The 15,589-nt window shown below is 39.2% G+C and overlaps 1 long non-coding RNA gene across 1 annotated transcript in view; it reads right to left on the bottom strand.

Annotated features, from left to right (window-relative positions):
• Positions 1-15,589, bottom strand: part of LOC142142787 (uncharacterized) — a 66,761-nt gene that overhangs the window by 12,174 nt on the left and 38,998 nt on the right. The window lies entirely within an intron of this gene.

Below are 15,589 nucleotides of genomic sequence, written 5' to 3'. Positions count from 1 at the left end.
CAATTTTCTGTACTCCTACAATGGTGGGGAACATAATCACCATCATTCCTCTGGGAATCCTTATTGTGGTAGCTTCAGAGCCCATGTGCAATAACAAACATACTTGCCAGTCAGGTCTGATGTTATCATCCCACTTGGATGATACAGTGTGTGCAATGATGGGAGCACTAAGGATGCTGGGAAGAGCAGGTGAAATTTATAAGCCTTTACTGCCTTCCGCAAGTCCCCTCTTTTCATTATTGTATTTTACTTCTGCCCCCCACCCCCCTCCCTTTTAAGTCTACACATATGGCATTAATAGTAGCAAAGGGATTAAAGACTAAAAAGGGGTAAAGTCTGCAGGGCATTACATAATGCTGCACATATTTGGAGACATGAGGCTGCACATATTAAGAGTATAATACTACTCATATTAGGATATATAATGCCGCTCATAGTGGGAGACATGATTGCTGCATATGGCTAATATGAAGACTGTATCATCATCATCATCACCATTTATTTATGTGTGTTCTACATATTAGTATGGAGACTGCGGTGATATACATATCGGATTATGCAGTTGCCTTGTACTAGAAGCAGTAGTGTTTGTAGAGCTGTGAGATAAGAATTTTTGTGGTGATGTGTGTAATATATTCAGGGATTGTGGTAGAAGATATTCATAAGATTTTTTGACATAATGTGAGAGCATGTTGTTGATGCTGGTTAGCATATGGAGACATTTATTTGTATGATAGCATATGGAATATATATATATATATATATATATATATATATATATATATATATATATACATATAGTATTGAGTATATTTGTGGAGTAATTTATGTGTATTTGAATAATAGGAGTATGCAGTTGCACATGTGTGTTAATGATAGTAGTCAATGACTTTTATGTGAAAATGTAGAAAATTACATTTGTGAGATAATTTGAGTGCATCTGGTTTATGTTGTGAGTTGTAGTTATTAATGATGAGAATTGTGGTATTTGTGCATAAATAAGAATTGCATTGGGAATTGTAATGGAATCTGGGATACAGACGCACACACACACACACACACACACACATATGTGAGTGATTGAGATTCTTATACATGACTATAAAACAGGTAAACAATTCAGAGTAAAGAAAAGACGATGATGTATTATACCATCTGTGCCTCACTGTTATATATTACTTGTAAGATAGTTATTAAATATTGTCATGTTAACAAGAATATAAATAATGGTTCAGAGGAAGAAACATCTGTATGCAATCTTTTTTGATACAAGTATCATTGTCCCTATGATGTATTTTGTGTATCTAAGCATGTCTGATTATCTATTTGTACTGTATGGATGTATAGCAGAATCTGTGTGAAAGTGGCTGAAAGGAAAGTATACATATTGTGTGTCCAATATCTAAGATATCTGCTATGGTATGAATTAATCATTTACAGTAAAACATACGTCTAACACAGAGTCAATTTACATCTGTTTAAAGTGGAAACTACATTTGAGATTAGTTATAAATAGTTATTAAATGTGCATTAGAATATTTCCCTCGCTATTAGCCCCTCAGTGCTCTTAGCATGACATTTTACAATAAAATATAATTCATTCAAATGTATTTTTTTCCAAATCATTGCTAATTTTTTTACGTGTTTTTATAGTTTGACACTCAAAATTGACACTTTAAATGGCAATACTACTTACTGAATAATCAATTCTAATTGAAATTTCCTGTATTTCATTTCACAACCTAATTTGAGACTCCTGAAATGGCCAAAATCCAATGAATTATGAAAATGAAATAGCAAATTATTTTGCTCATCTCTAAATTAGGCAGTGCCTAATTACGCAGGAGGATACAGAGACTAGCCGGACATTCTATATAACTATTTCATTTTCACTGTAACCTTTGCATGAACTGCTTTTCTGTGAAGGATGGTAGGTACCAAAACTGAGAATCAGTTTGATACAGGTAATACAAACTTACAAAGTAAAACAGTTAAAGCACCTGCCCATATAAAACATGAATATAAAAATATCAATGGCAGAGCACCAAATATTGTAAAGATGTGCCAATCTAGTGCAATGATACAACACAAATATTAGAGATGAGAGGGCTCGGATTTCGGTAATCCGAGCCCACCCGAACAGTGCGGATCCGACGGGATCCGAGCACTGTTCGGGAACTTCCGGGCGGCAAATGAAGCCAAACCGAGGCTATGACATCCAAGTCTCGCGTCGGATCTCGCGAGACTCGGATGTCATAAATTCACCGCTCGCGGCCGTCATCTTCATTCTGGCTGCGATCACTCGTGAGGGAGGTTGTAGTTAGGGAGCTCCTGTCCTGCTTTTCAGTTTAGTGTTGCTTTGTGCTTTGTCCAGTGCTCTGTCCTGCTGAGTCCAGTGGTGCTGTGTCCTGTGCTCTGTCCTGCTAAGGGCATTGTTATTTCCAAAGTATCCAAAAGTTCTAAAAAAAAAATAAAAAAATTATAAAAAACTTATAAAAAAATAATTAAAAAAAATATAAAAAAAATTATAAAAAAATTATCCAAAAATAATTGCAAAAAATATTAAAAAATTAGTTAAAAAATACTAGGTACTGCTATTTAAAAGTCAAATTACGTTCACTGTTGCTGCTGTACCCAAAAATACTAGGTACTGCTATTTAAAAGTCAAATTACGTTCACTGTTGCTGCTGTACCCAAAAATACTAGGTACTGCTATTTAAAAGTCAAATTACGTTCACTGTTGCTGCTGTACCCAAAAATACTAGGTACTGCTATTTAAAAGTCAAACTAGGTTCACTGTTGCTGCTGTACCAAAAAATACTAGGTACTGCTATTTAAAAGTCAAACTACGTTCACTGTTGCTGCTGTACCAAAAAATAATAGGTACTGCTATTTAAAAGTCAAACTATGTTCACTGTTGCTGCTGTACCCAAAAATACTAGGTACTGCTATTTAAAAGTCAAACTACGTTCACTGTTGCTGCTGTACCCAAAAATACTAGGTACTGCTATTTAAAAGTCAAACTACGTCCACTGTTGCTGCTGTACCCAAAAATACTAGGTACTGCTATTTAAAAGTCAAACTACGTTCACTGTTGCTGCTATACCCAAAAATAACTGCGGCCTTAACAGCTATGTTGGTGTTAGACGTGCATCCGGTGTCCGCCATCTGTGCAGTGGAATTCAGACCAGTTGGAGGAGGTAGGAGCAGACATCTGTGCAGTGGAATTCAGACCAGTTGGAGGAGGTATTGTGGCCCCGGTACCAAATTGGGTATCGGGGCCACTCCACTACGCAGTCCAGATAGATGTGTATCAGATATTAAACTACATTCAGTGTTGGGGCCAAATCCAAAAATAATTAAAATGCACTGTCATGATCGAAAACAAGAGGTATTGACGTGCTCGAACTCCACCCTCTATATGCTGCAGAGGATGGAGGAGCAGCCATATGTGCAGTGGAATTGAGACCAGTTGGAGGAGGTATTGTGGCCCCAGTACCAATTTGGGTACCAGGGCCACTCCACTACGCAGTCCAGAAAGCTACCTCGGTGCAAGGTTTTGGACTAAAAACAATATTGTGAGGTGTGAGGTGTTCAGAATAGACTGGAAATTAGTGGAAATGATTGTTATTGAATGTTATTGAGGTTAATAATAGCGTAGGAGTGTAAAAAAAAACCAAAAATTGGATTTTAGCGCTTTTTATGCTTTTTTAAAAATAAATCAGAACCCAAAACCCTAAATCGGAACCAAAACCTTTTGTTAGGTGTTTTGGCAAAACAAATCAGAACCCAAAACCTCAAGCTAATCAGAACCCAAAACCCAAAACCTAAAACACTAAAAGTGCCCGGTGCACACCCCTAACAAATATTCAGGCTAAATTATTGAAAACACTATAATTATCAATGGAAATTTCAGTAGTTCAGTGTAGTATATTGTGTTAAGATAATTCACCCAGTGGCAGAGTGCAGAACATTCAAAGGTCTGTGCTTTAAAGAAGTAGATGGCAAAAAAGAAAAATCATGCCCTTTGTATATTGAAAGGGTATGTGTCTTCATAAAGGAAAAACACTATACTGTAAATCAATTAGGGATGTGCACCGGCGACTTTTGAGGTCTCGTGTTTTGTGTTTTGGATCCGGATTTTCGTTATTTTTGGGGTTCGGATTTGTCTCGCAAAACACTTGACGAAAGGTCTCGGTTCGGATTTAAGGTTTTGGATTCGGATTTTTTTTGAAAAAAACATAAAAAGTTTAAAAATCAAGTTTTTGGGCTTATTTTCACTCCTAGGCTATTATTAACCTCAATAACATTCAATAACAAGCATTTCCACTAATTTACAGTGTATTCTGAACACCTCACAATATAGTTATTAGTCCAAAACGTTGCAACAAGGTATCTTTCTGGACTGCGTAGAGGAGTGGGTCACCACAATATATATTAAAAACCCTGAACTTTTATGATTCGCACCAATAAATGTACCTGGACTGCGTAGAGGAGTGGGTCACCACAATATATATTAAAAACCCTGAACTTTTATGAATCGCACCAATAAATGTACCTGGACTGCGTAGAGGAGTGGGTCACCACAATATATATTAAAAACCCTGAACTTTTATGATTCGCACCAATAAATGTACCTGGACTGCGTAGAGGAGTGGGTCACCACAATATATATTAAAAACCCTGAACTTTTATGATTCGCACCAATAAATGTACCTGGACTGCGTAGAGGAGTGGGTCACCACAATATATATTAAAAACCCTGAACTTTTATGATTCGCACCAATAAATGTACCTGGACTGCGTAGAGGAGTGGGTCACCACAATATATATTAAAAACCCTGAACTTTTATGATTCGCACCAATAAATGTACCTGGACTGCGTAGAGGAGTGGGTCACCACAATATATATTAAAAACCCTGAACTTTTATGAATCGCACCAATAAATGTACCTGGACTGCGTAGAGGAGTGGGTCACCACAATATATATTAAAAACCCTGAACTTTTATGATTCGCACCAATAAATGTACCTGGACTGCGTAGAGGAGTGGGTCACCACAATATATATTAAAAACCCTGAACTTTTATGATTCGCACCAATAAATGTACCTGGACTGCGTAGAGGAGTGCGTCACCACAATATATATTAAAAACCCTGAACTTTTATGATTCGCACCAGTAAATGTACCTGGACTGCGTAGAGGAGTGGGTCACCACAATATATATTAAAAACCCTGAACTTTTATGATTCGCACCAATAAATGTACCTGGACTGCGTAGAGGAGTGGGTCACCACAATATATATTAAAAACCCTGAACTTTTATGATTCGCACCAATAAATGTACCTGGACTGCCTAGAGGAGTGGGTCACCACAATATATATAATAAGAAAACCATCAACTTGTTTGATTCGCACCAATAAATGTACCTGGACTGCGTAGAGGAGTGGGTCACCACAATATATTAAAAACCCTGAACTTTTATGAATCGCACCAATAAATGTACCTGGACTGCGTAGAGGAGTGGGTCACCACAATATATATAATAAGAAAACCATCAACTTTTATGAATCGCACCAATAAATGTACCTGGACTGCCTAGAGGAGTGGGCACTGGGCACCACAATAAAATATATAAAAAACCTTCAACAGGTCTGCATTACACTACACATACGGCTGCTCCTCCATCCTCTCCATCATATACATGTTGGAGTTTTAGCGTGTGACAACCTCTTGTTTTTGATAATGTCAGTGCATTTTGAATATTTTTCAATTTGCCCCACACCACTGAATGTACTTTATCTATGATACGCATCTATCTATCTTGACTGCGTAGTGTGGTGGCCCCGGTACACAATTTGGTACCGAGGCCACAATATAATTAAAAAACCCTCCACGTGTCAGAATTCCACCAAACAAGTATCTGGACTGCGTAGTGGGGTGGCCCCGGTACACAATTTGGTACCGAGGCCACAATATAATTAAAAAATTGGGCATCAACTGTCACCGTTGTTTAATATCTGATACACCTAAATATGGACTGCACAGTGGAGTGGCCCCGGTAGTAAATTTGGTGCCGGGGCCACAATACCTCCTCCAACTTCCAAGTGTAGTGTTTATAAAGACAGACAGCGTCGAAGTGTTATTAGTTGACTTTCTTAACCCTAAAATTGTCCCTGTTGCAAATATTTGTGCAATGGACAGTTACTTTTTTATTGAAAGACTCAAGCTTTCAAGTGTAGTGTTTATAAAATATAAACAACAATACAGTAGTTTTAGAGCACGTCAATACCTCTTGTTTTAAATTATGACACGGCATTTTACTTTTGGTTTAATTTCTTGAATTTTTTAAAATTTGGTTTTACTTTTTGAACATGGCAAACGACTGTTGATTGATCATATAATGCCAAAAAAAAAGTTCCAAGATGGAATTGTCCTTGGGCCCTCACACCCACCCTTATGTTGTTGAAATAGGACATGCACACTTTAACAAACCAATCATTTCAGCGACAGGGCCTACCAAACAACTGTGGCTGAAATGATTGGTTTGTTTGGGCCCCCACACCAATAAAACAATTCATCTCTCCCTGTACAAACTAAACAGGCTCTTCTGAGGAAAGATGTCGTCCTTATCCTCAACCTCTGATTCCTCTCCCCCTACAGTGTGTACTTCCTCCTCCTCACACATTATCAATTCGTCCCCGCTGGACTCCACAACCACAGTCCCTCTGTACTGTCTGGAGGGCAGTGCTGTACTTCATTGAGGAATTGATTATTCATTTTTATAAACATCATTTTTTCAACGTTGTGAGGAAGCAACCTCCTTCGCCGCTCACTGACCAGGTTCCCCGCTGCACTAAAAACTCTTTCCGAGTACACACTGGAGGGGGGACAACTCAGTTAAAAAATAGAGCCAGTTTGTACAGGGGCTTCCAAACTGCCTTTTGGAGTTCTACCACGTCACTACCTCTAGTTAATTTAGATTGCAAGGCTTGTAAATATAAATACTTTGAAGATAAAAAAAAGCAGGCTGCACAGACTGTGGAGCTAGAAAGTGAAATTAAATGGACCACGTTACTTTGGTGGCTATCTATGCCCCCCCCCCGCCCTACACTTGTAGTTGAATATAAATAAAGCAGCCTGCATAGACTGTAGAACTAGCAATTCAAATATACAAAGAAATGGACAAAGGCAGTTTGGTATCTGTCTGCATCAGATCCCCTCTCCACTAGGAGTAAAACAGAAAACTTTTCAGCCGTTATATATTCTAGAATATAAATAGAAATTGAGAAATGCAATTTGGTATCTGTCTGCATCATAATCATCAACATCCTCCTCAGCGCCAGCTACATCAATATCCTCCTCCCAGTGTACAACATTCACACCTTCATTAGCCAAATCTGTAACTGGACTGTGGGTGATCCTTCCAGCATATGCAGAGGGCGTGCTGCAAATGCTGGATGGAGTCACCTCTTCCCGTACAGTGATGGGAAGGTCAGGGTTCACAACCAACAACACCCTTGGACTCGCCTTGGGGATTTGTGATGTCATCTGTTTAGAAGGCAGAGTTCTTTGCTGTTTTGTTGTTGTTGCTGACAGCATAACTCTCTTAAATTTTTTGTAGGGGGGGGGAGGAGGGCTTAGATCCTTGGGTGAAGCTGGACCACTAGTCATGAACACGGGACAGGGCCTAAGCCGTTCCTTGCCACTACTTGTCGTAATTGGCATATTGCCAACTTTACGTTTCTCCTCAGATGATTTTAAGTTTCTTTTTTTGCTGTTTTTTGAGAACTTGGGCTTTTTGGATTTTACATGCCCTGTACTAGGAGATTGGGCATCGTGCTTGCCAGACGACGTTGATGGCATTTCATCGTCTATGTCATGACTAGTGGCAGCAGCTTCAGCATTAGGAGGAAGTGGGTCTTGATCTTTCCCTACTTTATCCTCCAAATTTTTGGTCTCCATTATATGTAGCACAAGATACTGCAGAATGTGTGAACTTGGTAATATTGCAGTACCAATGGACTTATACTGCTGGATTGGTTTTGCAAATTTGGTTATAATTATATATATTTTTTTTAATTTTTAATTTTTAATTTTTTTTTACTTTTTTTTTATTTTTTAAAAACTTGGGAATAATGGGGAAATAACTATGCCCTTAGAAGCACAGAGCACAGGACACAGCACCACTGGACTGAACAGGACACGGCACAGGACCCAGCAGCACTACGGAACTCAGCAGGACAGAGCACAGGACACAGCACCACTGGACTGATACTGCAGAATGTGTGAACTTTGTAATATTGCAGTACCAATGGACTTATACTGCTGGATTGGTTTTGCAAATTTGGTTATAATTATATATATTTTTTTAATTTTTAATTTTTAATTTTTTTTTACTTTTTTTTTATTTTTTAAAAACTTGGGAATAATGGGGAAATAACTATGCCCTTAGAAGCACAGAGCACAGGACACAGCACCACTGGACTGAACAGGACACGGCACAGGACCCAGCAGCACTACGGAACTCAGCAGGACAGAGCACAGGACACAGCACCACTGGACTGATACTGCAGAATGTGTGAACTTTGTAATATTGCAGTACCACTGGACTTTTACTGCTGAATGTGTGAACTTGGTAATATTGCAGTACCAATGGGCTTATACTGCAGGATTGGTTGTGCAAATTTTGTGGTAATTAAAAAAAATTAAATTAGTTTTTGGTATTTTTTTAAATAACTTTTTTTTTATTTTTTTAAACACAGGGGAATATTGGGGAAATAACTATGCCCTTAGAAGCACAGAGCACAGGACACAGCACCACTGGACTGAACAGGACACAGCACAGGACCCAGCAGCACCACTGACCTCAGAAGGACAGAGCACAGCACACAGCACCACTGGACTGATACTGCAGAACACAGCACAGCACAGCACAGCACAGCACAGAACTAAACAGCACAGCACAGAACTAAACAGCACAGCACGAGATCTACCAGGACAGAGGACCACCTAACACACCCTCCCTCTACCCTGATCAATGCCCGAGTGAAGATGGCGGCGACTAGCGGGGAATTTATAGGATCCGAGTATCGCGAGATCCGACAACGGGATTATGAGTCAGAGCCTCAGTTTCACATTTGAATTTGGCGCCAATACCCGGATCTGTCTCGGATCCGACTCGGATCCGCAACGTTCGGGTGGGCTCGGATTTCATAAATCCGAGTGCGCTCATCCCTAAAATCAATCACAAAAAAATTAAAAACAATGCCCTAATAACTGCAAATAAGTTGACAGATTGCAAAAAAAGTAAAAATGCAAAAGAATATATAGATTCTTATAAGGGAATGTATTCTTAAAAGTACAATAAAGAATGTACACGCATATAAAAATATATCTGTACAGAATGTAGTCAAAAACTTGTGTAGAATTTTTTTTATATTATAATATCGAAATTAATAATAAAAATATATCCAAAATTATATTCTTTGATTGCATTGACAGGTTTGCCTAGTAGGTCCATCAGATGCCACTGCACTGGCACTCAATTTTATTTATATATTTAGTTTTCTTTCTTCAGGTCAAGGTCAACTTTATATTAGTAAATCATTTGAAAAACATTTAATTTCTTGTCTAAAGTTATGATGTCATAAATAGAAAAAAAAACAATAAAAAGCTGTTTTTCATAATTTATATTGAATATATGTAACTCCTTAGTACAAATCAGATGGAATCACTAGATGCAATGTCAGCCCATCTCCCTGCTCTGCTTTTCAGACCATGTGTGGAAGATGGCAAACCATGCTCCACTGATAAGGTAGCCACTGTACTACAGAAGAAAATGTGACATGCATGAGGCTGGGGGGAAAAAGGCACTCAAAGTGCTATATCCCCCCAACCCTGACACCTACACACTCAGGGATACTCTGGTTTGAAAGAGGTGAGTAACCTCTTTCACACTATGTGGCCTCTGAGAATTTACTGTCTGATGATCAATGTGATCAAAAGTTAGTAACACCTATACTACACATATTATTAAAAAGTCCTAGGATGGGGAAGGAAAGCCATTGTGGCTTAAATGAACTCAGAGGCACTCACATTTGAAAGACCCCTCTTTCAAATAATGTGGGCAGGCAGTTATTAGTTATTATTTACACACATTTGGTTTTAGTTCACTTTAAACTCTTATTTGGCTATGGGTAGAATTGTTTTGTTGCGACTGGCTGAATAATTCTGAAAATACAAAATTTGTGTGGGTAATGAATACAAATTATCAAATATTATATTGATTCCTTATATTTTATGAAAATTATTATGATATAAATTAATTCACAAATGCACAACAGTAACAGCAGCATACATAATAAGGGTATGATTACAGCGATGGGCTTGGCCGGGGGGCAAGGGGGCACATGCCCCCCGGGCCGGACAAAAAAAGATTACTTTGGGCCGGTCCCTACAGTCAGACTAGGTGGCTGGCCCCTCCCCCTGGACCAGCCACCTTCTCCCATTCGCCGCGGATCCTTGATACCCCCCTCCCTCCTGCTCTGTGTGCTTCTCTACTGTAGTCACATGGGAAGCGCACCACATGACTGGTGCCGTCCCATGTTTTAAGAAGAGAGGAAGAAACGGTGCCGATGAAACCAGGTAAATAAGCAGGGTGAGGGGTCAGCATATGAATGTAGTGTGTGTGTGTGTGAGGGGTCAGTATATGAATGTAGTGTGTGTTTGTGTCAGCATATGAATGTTGTGTTTGTGTCAGCATAAGAATGTAGTGTTTGTGTCAGCATATGAATGTAGTGTGTGTGTAAGCAGGGCCATCTTAACAACATTAGGGGCCCCAGGCAAAGCAGTGCATCGGGGCCCCTAGATATAGATATATAGATGTATACAGATACAGATATAGATATAGATATAGATATATAGAGAAAGAGATAGATAGATGTACTTGCTCAGTGACCCTTGTAGGTTTTTTTCTTTTGCAGGATTATTTATTCTCATTAAGAGCCCTGCCTATGGGGCCCCCTTGCCCGTGGGGCCCCCGGGCAGCTGCCCATCGTGCCCAATGGAAAAGATGGCCCTGTGTGTAAGTGGTCAGCATATGAATGTAGTCTAGTGTGCAATATGATGTAGCTCATACCACTTGTGGCTGCTGGTTACTTTAGCTCATTTGTTGGTTGTCTGGATCCTGGAATATTGGAGGCCCTATTGGGAAAAAAAATGGGTACATAAAATTTAGAAACCTCCCACCATTCCCAGTGTTAAATCAATAGCACCCACATTTGATAATTAGGCCTCCCTCTAGCCACAACATTAAAATAATACTATTCACATTTTCTAAATAGTTCTCTTTCCATCCAACCAGCCCTGACATTAGATACCAAACACATTTAATATATAAACCTATTTCCCTCCCTCCAAACAGCCCAAGCAATTAATTAAATAGCATTTATGTTAAATGTAACCATTTCCCACAACCATCCCCGGCATTAAATAATTCATATTAACATTTAAAAAATAGCCCTCCTCCCCAAAATCAGCCCCATATTCAATTAATATCGCCAAACCACCAAAGTATTAAATTAAAGGTCCCGTCACCTAACCTTAAATAGCCCCACAAATAAATTCAATTGCTCCACAAATAAAACAGCATCCATTAAATAATTACCCCCCACATGTACTTGTCAAAGTCAAATAATTGGATGAAAGTATATTGCTTAATATTGTTTCACCGTGCGATTGCATTCAGTACACCACATGTCATGACACAATTGCACGATAAATAACTCACGCATACACTTGCACTTACACATTCATTTATATATAGTTCATATTTATTAAGGTTCAAATCCACATTAATTTATTAGTAAAATGTATTAGATTGTTTATTTATGCATATGTAATACTGTAGTAAAGGTATTTATGGTTCAGGTGTTTTAAAAGGTAAAGATTTTGGTCTCATATTAAAGCTTATTTTATCAGGATTAACCCGGTATGGATGGAATAGCGATCGCATCTAGCGATCACAAGATACAAGCAATATGAGATTAATGCTCAAAAATACTTTTGTGTGGGTCAGTTTGAACTGGTCATTCAGAGCCAAATCATGGGAACAATAGGGTGGGGGAAGTTTCCCCCCACCCTTTGTAAGGATCAAATGAACTGACCTATAACTTGCAAGGAACTGGAATATCATTAACCCTGGACCAATTAAGACCTCACTAAGTGTTATCTGTACAAGTATATACAAGCATGCTGGCTTTTGTTCTATCTCTTTTGATCCTGGGAACGTGAGAGCATGGGTGCATTCATTGAATCTGGATGAACCCTATAAGGAAGATGTAATGTATTTTGGTTTTTATACTTTCCTGCTTTAATGTAACATCTTTATTATGTATCATGTATTGACTATATTGTACTGTATTTTACTTGTTTATGGAACTGCTAAACCTTTTCTTGCTTTTAGCTAAATAAATTGCTTGTGCTTTGGAACACATAAATCGCTTAGACAATGCTTATTGGAAAATGATAAAATTAGTTTAATACACTCCACCATTAAATAACCTACCTCCCACACTATATTAAGAACCCCTCATTCTTCCCTCATACACAATATTAACATAGTGTCCCCCACTCACACACACACACACTGTATTACATACATAGTGGTCACCACTCAGACACACACACACACACACACTGTATTACATACATTGTGCCCTCCACTCACACATCATCCTCCTCATCACTTATTTATATACCGCCAGCAAATTCCATAATGCTTTACAATTGGGAACAAACATTAATAAGACAATACTGGGTAATACATACAGACAGGGCGGTAAAAGAACCCTGCTCGCAAGCTTACAATCTATAGGACAATGGGAGTTTGAAACACAAGGGTATGAGCTACATCATATTGCACACTGGACCAGCTAGAATGTAAAGGTAAAAATATTGAGTGGGCTGTGTGTGTAGCAATGTTGGTCAGAGGGTTGTTGTCTTGTGTTAGCTGTGTAGAGGGTGGTAATAGGGTAACCTAAGGAGATTAAGATGGTGGTTGAGGAATATCATAAGCTTATCTGGAGAGGTGGGTTTTCAGAGAACGCTTGAAGGTTTGAAGACTAGAGGAAATTCTTACTGTGCGAGGGAGGGAATTTCACAAAGTGGGTGCAGCCCAAAAAAAGTCCTGTAACCAAGAGTGGGAGGATGTGATGAGAGTGGAAGAGAGACGCATATCTTGTGCAGAACGGAGGTGTCGAGTTGGGATATATTTTGAGACAAGTGAGGAAATGTATGTCGGTGCAATTTTGTTGATGGCCTTACATGTTAGTAGAAGAATTTTATATTGGATTCGTTGAAATACAGGCAACCAATGTAGAGACTGACAGAGTGGCTCAGCAGAGGAAGAACGGTTTGCAAGGAAAATCAATCTAGCTGCTACGTGCAAAATAGATTGTAAGGGTTCTGGGAAGTCCAGTAAGGAGGGAATTGCAATAGTCGATGCGGAAGATGATGAGTGCATGAATTAAGGTTTTTGCTGTGTATTGTGTGAGATATGTGCATATTCTGGAAATGTTCTTTAGGTGTATGTAACATGATTTAGATATAGAGTTGATGTGGGGAATAAATGACAGTTGTGAATAAAGGATTACACCTAGGCAACGAGCTTGCGGGGTGGGATTTATGGTCATGTTATCAACAGAAATAGAAATGTCAGGCAGGAAGCTTCTGTCTCTGGGTGGGAATATTATTAATTCAGTTTTTCAAAGATTGAGTTTGAGTTGGCGAGAAGACATCCAAGATGAAATGGCAGAAAGACAGTCAGGATAGATGTATTTGTGTATCAACTGCATAGAGATGATACTGAAATCCAAATGAGCTTATTAGTTTTCCAAGAGAAATGGTGAGCCTTGTGGTACTCCAACTGATAAAGGAAGCAGAGCAGAGCTGGATCCAGTGAAATTAACACTGAAAGACAGATTAGATAGGTAGGATGAGAACCAGGATAGGACAGTGCCTTCAAGACCTAGGGATTGTAGCGTTTGTATGAGGAGAGAGTGGTCAACAGTGTCAAATGCAGCACAGAGATCCAGGAGAATTAGAAGAGAGTAATGGTTTTTACTGTAAGAAAGTGTGTGAGGCGAGTGTAGGCAATTCTCTCGAGAAGCTTGGAGGGGCATGGGAGCTGAGAGATGGGGCGGTAATTTGCTAGAGAGTTAGGGTCAGAATTTTGTTTTTTTAAAATGTGAGTAATCACTGCATGCTTCAATAGTGATGGAAAAATACAAGTAGAAAGAGATAGATTACAGATATTAGTTAGAGGGGGAATGAGCACAGGTGACAGGGACCTACTAATTTGTGAGGGTATGGGGTCGAAAGAACAGGAGGTAGAGTAGGAAGATGAAATGAGTGTAGAAACTTCCTCTTCATTTGTAGGATCAAATGAAGAGAGAGTGTCAGAGGGTGCTACAAAGGAATTGAGCTGATTGCTTGTCGAGGGAGATAATACCATTTCAAGTCTGATCTTATCTATTTTGTCCATGAAATAGGAAGCAAGATCCTGGGCACTGGTGGTAGTTGGAGGATTTGGGGCGGGAGGATTCAGAAGAGATTTAAATGTATTAAATTTGGGGTTAGAAGCCTGAGCATAGATGAAAGATTGGAAGTATGTTGTTTTGTAGTGTCCAGAGCATTTCTATAGGAGTGGTAAATACTAGTATATGTGATGAAATCATTAGAGGTACAAGAGTTAAGCCAGTGACGTTCTGCTTTATGAGAACGTTTTTGTAGAGTTCGTGTTACTTTAGTGTGCCACCGTTGGCAATAAAGTCTATGCAGAGTATGTAGTGTCGCTGGAGCCACTTGATCAAGGGAAGTTGCTAGGGTTTGGTGAAAATGGGGTACTGCTCGATCAGAGCAGGAGAATGTAGAAATTGGCGAGTGAAGGTGTTGGAGAGAGGTGGAAAACTGTTGAAGATCAACAGAGTTCATATTCCTGCGGTTGTGAGGAGGCTTGGAAGAGTTTGACACTAGGGAGGGTAAAGAACTGGAGGTGAGGGATTAGCTAATAAAGTGATGATCCAAGAGGGGGAAAGGAGTGTTAAGGAAATAAGAAACTGAGCATAGTCTACAGAAAACAAGATCAAGAGAGTGACCATCCTGATGAGTAGCGGATTGAATCCACTGGGAGAGGTCAAGTGAGGAGGTTAGAGAGAGTAGTTTGGAAGCAGCATTGGAACGTGGATTAGAAATAGGGATGTTGAAATCACCAATGATGATGGTGGGGATGTCAGAGAATAAGAAGTGAGAGAGCCATGCAGAGAAGTGTTCAAGAAATTGATGGTGTGGTCCAGGGGGGAGATAGATGACAGCATCAGCTATTTATAAAGCGCAACTAATTCTGCAGCGCTGTACAGAGAACTCATTCACATCAGTTCCTGCCCCATTGGAGCTTACAATCTAAATATATTATAAATTACACTGTATTACATACATAGTGGCCCCCACTCACACACACACTCTATTACATACAGAGTGGCCCTCAATCACACACAATGTACTACATACATAGTGGCCCCCACTCA

The sequence above is a fragment of the Mixophyes fleayi genome, chromosome 3 (genome assembly GCF_038048845.1).
Source record: "Mixophyes fleayi isolate aMixFle1 chromosome 3, aMixFle1.hap1, whole genome shotgun sequence".
In the NCBI taxonomy this organism is placed as follows: Eukaryota; Metazoa; Chordata; class Amphibia; order Anura; family Limnodynastidae; genus Mixophyes; species Mixophyes fleayi.
This window is presented reverse-complemented; position numbering and strand designations above follow the sequence as displayed.